Raw genomic sequence first — 7,822 nt, 5'->3', positions numbered from 1 at the left:
TCATTTATAGTGATCTCAGTCCCTGGAGTTGAGAGTGTTGCTGGGCTGATATCTGGTTCTCCAGCTTTTCTTTTATTCTCAGAGTTTTCCTATATCCTTTAGGAAATTTCCTAAATTTCCTGTTTTGGTTTTAATTAACCTAAGTTAGTACACCCCATCCACTAAAGAATTCCTCTCTGATAACACTAGTGAATGAAAATTTCATATAGACATTTGATAAAGTCACATTAGGTATTTTCAAGAGTGAGTTGCAAAGTATACGGATAAAATGAGAAGGAATTACAAAATAAGTGATCACTTCTGGGGAGGACTAGAGAGGAATTGGACTAGAGAAGGGTACTTCAATTGCACATGCAATGTTTTATCTCTTATGAAGAAACCTGGGGCAATATAATAATATATTAAGTTGTAATAAAGCCCCTACATGATTGCTATATTATATTGTTCACCTTAGGTTTAATTTTTTTCATTTAAGTGAAATTAGGTGGTTCTAACTTAGATGCAGGTTCAACAACTGTGTCCACGGGGGTACTGATTAGTGATCAATGTCAATCTACCTGGAGGTAGGTGCTCTGGGTTTTGCCTTAGGCAATGCTTTCAAAAATGTAAAGAAGTCATCAAATGTGTGAATGAACCAAATGGTAAAATCAACAGCAAATACTTTGAATGAAATGATCTGCATACAGAAAGATGTGGCAAAATGGAATTCTGGGCTGAATCTCAGCAGCTAAAAAACAAACAAAATTTGACCATTTACTGGGTGCTTATTATATGACAAGCACTGCTTTAAGTATTTTACACATTTATTATCTTTAATCCTTACGATAATCTTATGAGGTACGTATTACCAACCTCTTTCTTTATACATGAGGAACTAAAGCAGAGAGGTTCTATAATTTGTCCAAGTCCACAAAGTTAGTGCTGGAGCTAAACTATTAACCCATGTTGTTATAATTCCAAAGCCTTGGATCTTAACCACTGTATATAATACCCAGGTTATTAAGGCATAGGCTTTAGTTTCCTCAAAATAAATTATATAATACAAATGGTTTAGCAGCACACATTTCAAAAACAATTTTTCTGGGGGGAATAACCACAGTGTTGGCCAGCAGAGAGCCATGACTATCAAGACAGCCAATTCCATCTCAGGCTGCAGTAGTAGAAACTTTGTTTCAAGGAAATGGAGCCTTGGTCATGCTGTCCTGCACCAGCCACAGCTCCCACCCCCCCCCCCGCCCCCCCGCCCCCCCTCCTCTGGGATTCCCGCTTGAAGGAGCATGCAAAGACAGTAAGTAGAGTTTGTGAGGAGACTAAGAATAGGGAATGGTGTCTTAGGAAGAATGTTTTAAGGAACTGGGACTGTTTGCCTGGAAAAGACACAATTCAAGACAGGAGGTGGTCATGAGAGCTATCTTCACATATTTCAAATGCCACAGAGAAAAGAGATTAGATTGTTCTGTGTGGTAACAAGGGAATAGAAAAAGGAACAATAGATAACACTTAAGAGGAGAGAAATTATGTTAAATTTCAGAAAGAACTCTAGTGGTCAAAACCATCAGAAGATGAAATAGAGTGTCTTGGGAAGAAGGGAGTTCCCAGGAGCTTGATGTGTCATAGCAGACGTTCCTTGTTGGGGATGTTGTTGAAGCTTCTAATGAGAAAGTGGCTAGAAGGACCATCTAATGCTAGTGCTTACTCATTTTATTTTCAAATCCATTAGTGTAAAACTATCATCCCCTTAGAGACCTATTTTTATGGTATGATCCTCAAATGACTCCTTGGCTACTCCCCGTACCCCCAAAGGCAGGTAGCTTGCAGAACTAGGTATCTAGAACTTTAGTACTAGCCCAGCTCTGCTATCAGCTGTATAATATTGAGGGAATCATTTAAACTTTCCTTGCTTCATTTTTCTCATCTTTAAAAAGAAGTTCCGTCTATCTGTCTCACCTGTCTCATGTGGATGTATTAGTCCGTGTGCCGGCTAGCTCAGAGGTGCTTTGGAAAATTAAAACCAAAGACAGATATAACCTATGATGACTAATATTAAGTTCTCTTCACAATACCTGGGACCCCCAACTTTTTCTGGCACTTCTCTCATCTGTATATTTTCTCTGATCCTTCTTATAATTTATAGTCTTTTTGCTTGTTTGTTTTGCTAGTTTTGTTCACTTGTTTTATAAATCTTTGTTGAGCTACGTGTTGGGCAATGTACAAATTATTGTGCTAACCACTGTTGGATAACAAAATGATTAATGCAACATCATCATTTTCTTCAAGGGGTTTGCCATCAAATAGAGATCTCTATCAATACATGAGTAATGTAATACAAGGCCAGGTATTTGAATGTCTTAAGACTAATACAGTAAAATGCCACAGATCACAGGAAAGTGGGAATTCTAAGAAGCTTTGCATAGCATCACTCTAGAAAAGCAAGGTATTCTTTTTTTTTTTTTTTTTTTTTTTTTTTTTTTATCCCCAACTCTGCTGGAACCCAGTAGAAGCTGGTTCTCTTCAAGATTACACATTTTTGCATTGGTCCTGAGAAGTGGTCCAAATGTCGAAGTTTCAACTTTCAGTCTCTTTGCACTGACTTTGAGGAGAAAGGTACTATTTTCCTGATTCATGTCTCTAATAGAGGAAAAAAGTGAGCTCAGTAAGGTCAAGTACAAAGTCAAAAATTTATGCAAGCAGATCCTCATCACTGCAACTACCTAGAGTTTCAATGCACAAAACAAGGCATGTTTTAAAGAGTGATTTTTTTTTTTACATATTTGCCTCTTTAGGTGCTTAATAATGGCTACCCAATAGGATGTTTGCTTTTTCCTAAGATCAGGCTTAACTGCTTTTTATGTGCAGAGCTGCTGAAGTTAGTAGAATATAGGCTAAAGAGAAATTGTCAACACTGAGCAAGTAAGTTGCAACAGGTTTCATAAATTTCATTTGCTGTGAGGATTGAGTCTTACAGTTCTTTCTATAAAAGAGCTGTCATTGGCTTGTGTGTGAAAAATAAATTAAAATAATATTTATTGAATGTTTTAGTATCTTCCTGACTTAAGTATTTTATGTGGATTATTTCATTTATGGCTACTCTTGTTATTGCTATCTTACAAACTAGGAAACTGAGTCTTAGAGTGATTAAGGAATTGTTCCAAGTCTACACAGGTAGGAAGTGGTGGCATCAGGATCTGAATTAGTATAAAAAAGTAGTATCTGAATAAAGGAACAAAATGTTATTTATAGACCTACTTAAATAACATATACATTTGTGCATACACAGTTAAACCTATTTAAATTTACTCTCCAAAATTTATTTCATGTGGCTTGCAACAAATGACTCATATAAGATAAAATTAAGAAAATGAAAAATCAAGGCCATGAGAAGGAAGATTATGCTAACCATAGGAGTTTAACCTGTATCATCAAATTGGAAAACAAGAAAGGAAAAACGTAGACCCTTTTAATAGTCTTTTTATCCACAGCAGTTGTTTTCATTTTCATAACTTTACATTATAAAAATTAAATAAACTCTATGAAAGCTTTGGTTTTTCCTGAACACATTTTAAATTTTTGAGCATCACTGGCATTTAAAACTTCTTGATATTTACTCTTAAATGAGATAGTCAAAAATCTAAAAAGTATTTCCTAAATGGTAAAGTACTACATTACATTTAATTCTAAGCCTCTTTTCCTCACTTAGTGGTGAGGCCTTATCTATCACGCAGGAGACTGGAATTCTATTCTACTTCTTCACATTTCCTAGGGGAAGGTAGCTTTCCTTTTCCAGAATCTGGCATGCTTTTTTAGCACATAGCACATAGATCCTTTAGCACATGTTTAGCACATAGATCCTTAGTAATAAATGATCCACAAACAAATATTGGATGATGGCATGTACTGACACATGATGCCTCATATACCACTGATATATTGTATAATGTGTTCTTAAAAAAATGTGTCATTCTCCTAATCTAAAAGTCCTGTCGACTGATCAGTTTTTCAGTAGTTAATGCTATGCATTTTAGGCTCTCTTGCATCAGTCCTGCTCAGTTAGCACCTGTCACTAATACAATTGAAGGAATCTTTTAAACTTTCCTTGCTTCGTTTTTCTCATCTTTAAAAAGAAGTTCCATCTATCTGTCTCACCTATCTCATGTGAATGTATTAGTCTGTGTGCTGGGCTATCTCAGATGTGCTTTGGAAAATTAAAACAAAAAGCAGGTATAACCTATGATGACAAGTATTAAGTTCTCCTCATGATACCTGGGACCCCCAACTTTCTTTGGCACTTCTCCCATCTGTAGATCTTCTCTGATCCTTCTTAGAATGTATAGTCTTTTTGTTTGCTTGTTTGTGTTTTGCTAGTTTTGTTAGTTTGTTTTATAAATCTTTGTTGAATTACTGTTGAATGCAGACTTGAATGCAAACCTCTGGGGCATGTGCTAAAAGTCTATCATATGACTGTGGGAAGAAAATATTAAAACTCTTTAATTTATCCTATTTTTATCTTATGTGTTTTCATTTCATTTTTGTAAGTGTATGCTTTGTAATAATAAATAACACATCAATGCAGTGGTGCATTTTAAAAACGTATTAATAAATATACATATACTGAGGGTACTTGCACAAACGTTTTACTGATAGCAATGTGTGACATAAAAATTTAAAACTGTAGTTCTAAATAATTCCGCTAAGCTAAGCATATCAACCAAAAAAATCCTTGCGACCATAAAGAAATAAAGAATGTTTTCCTATGATTGAGTTTAGGGGCAGGGGTAGGAAGGAGGCTGGTCTTTTATATTTTTCATAACAAATATACTAGCAAATAATTCACAACAGTTCACTCAGCAATTACATATAGCAACTTGTGTTGATTTTTTTCCTCTTCAAAAAAGAGCACAGTGAAATTCTGAGAAAGTCTTTTTCTGGTTTTTCTTCCATCTGCTTCTGGTCCCTGAAGTTTGTCATTTCGAAGGAAGAACTGTCAAGTTACTCAAAACCTGTGTTCGGTATGAAGAGTCCAGTCCTGGGTTTAAGTTGCTTCTTCATGGGTATTCTATGCAATATTGAGCAGGTTATATAATTTGTCTCTGTCTCATTTCTCTTACGGATAAAATAGAGATAATAACACTTAGAACCAACTTCATAGCCATGCAGTGTAGATAAAGAACACTTTGTTCCTTCAGTCAACTAAATGCAATGATATTAAATATAATCTTTAATAGCATCAGTTCAAGATGCTGTGTTTTTTATATTTTTTCCTTTTAAAAATTATTTTTATTAAAAAAATAATCGAAACATCACTTTCTAACCACTGTTTGTTTTCTAAACTTCATAAACTTAAGTTTCCTCAATATCTATTTCTCTCTTACTTTCTCTCTCTTACACACATTTGCTCCCCCCATTTCATTTAATAACTTTATGGATATGAGAGGAACACTGTAAGATAGCATCAAGGACATAAAAGGGGATTTGAATTAAGTTCTCTTATTCATCTTTCCTTTAGGTTTTAAAGCTGTGCATCTAGGCCATACAATTGTAGTATTTATTTAATCTTAAAATGTTTGTATTTAAGAATAGTCCAGAGATTCTTAAATCAGAAGGAATCTTAAGAAAACATTTAGAGCCTGTGATAATGCCTGGTATATAGTAGATGATGAATAAACATTTAATGCAAATAAACTGGGGAAACCTTATTTTAATTTTAAAAGAAACAATAAAAAAACCCCAATTCTGAGCTTTAAAGTGGCTACGTTAGTTGCTCAAAATTGGTTCAGCTAGTTCAAGAGTTGGGTCTAGAATTTACTCCTCTTCATTTCCAGCTATGACTTTTTCCCCCAGCAACTTGTTGACTTTTTTATATAGAACTGTCTAATATAATCTGCCAAAGATGCATTGTAGAAAAAATAAATCAGAAAGAACTCCTTGAGTTTATCACCTCCAAAAGTCATCCAAATTGTGATTTTCACATAAGATGTGAAATATGTAAAGTCAATGTATACATAATATGCAAAATATAAATCTTGCATATATTCACTCAGAAGGTCTATTTTTAAAAGAAAGGAGTCATAGACAATCTTTCATGACTTATTCTACCTTAAGTATTGTTTGTATGCCCACATAAGTAACTTGTAGTCCTCAGACCAGCTAAAAGTAGATTGGCTATTTCAGCAAAATGTTTACCTTTGTTTTTGTGTATTTCTGTATTGATCTTTCTGAACTCACCTACGAATGAAGCATTAACAACCTCAATGCATTATAGTCCTAATAAACTTATGGTATCTTGCACTACCTTGGCCTATGTAATAGCTAACCCACAGACGAAAGAAGTTCAAGCTGATAAAAGCCTTACTGGCCACTTATCAGCCACGTCAGGCTGTAAAATCATAACACAATGCATGCCTCTTCCATGGGGCATCGATTAAAAAAAAAACACCTCTCACTTCCATTTCCACTGGAGTTGTAGTTTATTACTATCACCCTTCCAAGTCAAAAGGACACCAGTTTTAAGCCTTGCAACTTGGTGCACATAGGGTTTTTCTCCCTTACCTCACTCTGCTGGGCCTCTCTACCTGTCCTCTCCTACTGTCTACAGGTCCCGAACATTAGAAAATAGAAAATGTGATGATCTTTGTGTGTCTCTGTGAAATGTGTGTATGTGTGCGTGTGTTTGGGTGTAACGGGCCTTCTGTTTGGCCGCGCGGCCTGTCTGTCAGGGCGCGGGCCAATGGCAGGCTGCCTTATATAAAATGAGTGTTTTCAGTCTCTCCGGGTTGCATGTACTGTATGTGGAGCAGTGTACAGTGAAGCGGAGGCAGAGCGGCTCCGCGAGCTCCTCTCCACTTTCCCATAGAGAACCCCTGACTGGTCGCGGAGGGCGAGCCACACAGACGCCCTCACGGCGGGCGAGCCCGCGAGGTAAGCGCCCCTCATCCCTCCTGGGCGCTCTCCCTGCACTTTCTGTTTTCCTACTCACTTGCGACCCGCCGGGCTGCAGCCCCAAGGACTCCGCGGCAGGAGCAGCGGCGGCGGCGGCGGCGGCAGCCGGTAGGGTGGACTTGAGGAAGACGGAGGGAACCCCGCGCGTCGGGAGCCGCCGCCAGCCGGCCCGCTCCCCGGGCACTTTCCCCCTCTGCCAAAACTTTGGGTCGGGAGAGGTCGGGGGCGAGGGTCGCGGCGGCCGCGCCGGCGGGGGGCGGGGGGCGCGGGGCGCGGAGGCAGTGCCCTGCGGGCGGGAGGCTGGGGGCCGGGCTGGGGAGTAGTAGGCCAGCCGGTGCCAGGCTGCGTTTGCAACCAGCACCTCTCGGCATACAGGCAGCGCTGCCCGAGAGGGGCACGGGAGCCGGGGCGCGGGCAGGAGCAGCCCGAGGAAAACAACAACAGAGCCCTCACGCCGGCGGGCGGCTCGTGGCCGCCCGGGGAGCCCCAAACTTCATCGCGGCGAAAGTACGTGGATAACAGCCTGGTCTCGGCTGCCGGGGAGGTGGGGCCTGGGGAGCAGGGGCAGGGGAGGAAGGTACGAGGAGCCTGCCCTCAGTGGATTTATGGAACGTTTCGTGTGCGTCGGTGACCGGGAACAGCAGCCCAGTTGCTCGTTCATCTGGAGAGTTGGGATTTGGGTGTTTCGGCCCCGCGGGTCGCTGCCCTCTCACCCACCACCCCTCACCAAATGCGCGGCGAGTAGAGAAAGTGCTGTTTTAGTGCCGGAGTAGCCAGGAGGAAGAATAGGGGGAGAGGGAAGAGAGCGAGGGAGAAGGGGAGAGAGAAGAGGGAGGGAACGCCGGGGGGGGGGGCGAGAGGGAGAGAGAGGGAGAGGAGAAAGGGG

At 39.9% G+C, this 7,822-nt stretch overlaps 1 protein-coding gene across 1 annotated transcript in view; it reads left to right on the top strand.

Moving 5' to 3' along the window:
• The first annotated feature begins 6,777 nt into the window (after positions 1 to 6,777).
• The window catches only part of BBX (BBX high mobility group box domain containing), a 259,101-nt gene continuing 258,056 nt past the window's right edge, over positions 6,778 to 7,822 (top strand). The window contains exon 1 of the mRNA XM_054577334.1: positions 6,778 to 6,915. The gene's annotated coding sequence lies outside the window, so the exon portion shown is untranslated. The remainder of the gene's footprint in view (positions 6,916 to 7,822) is intronic.

This window comes from Pteronotus mesoamericanus, unplaced genomic scaffold, assembly GCF_021234165.1.
Source record: "Pteronotus mesoamericanus isolate MK-2021 breed Mesoamerican mustached bat unplaced genomic scaffold, CSHL_Meso_final contig_42, whole genome shotgun sequence".
Taxonomy (NCBI): domain Eukaryota; kingdom Metazoa; phylum Chordata; class Mammalia; order Chiroptera; family Mormoopidae; genus Pteronotus; species Pteronotus mesoamericanus.
This window is presented reverse-complemented; position numbering and strand designations above follow the sequence as displayed.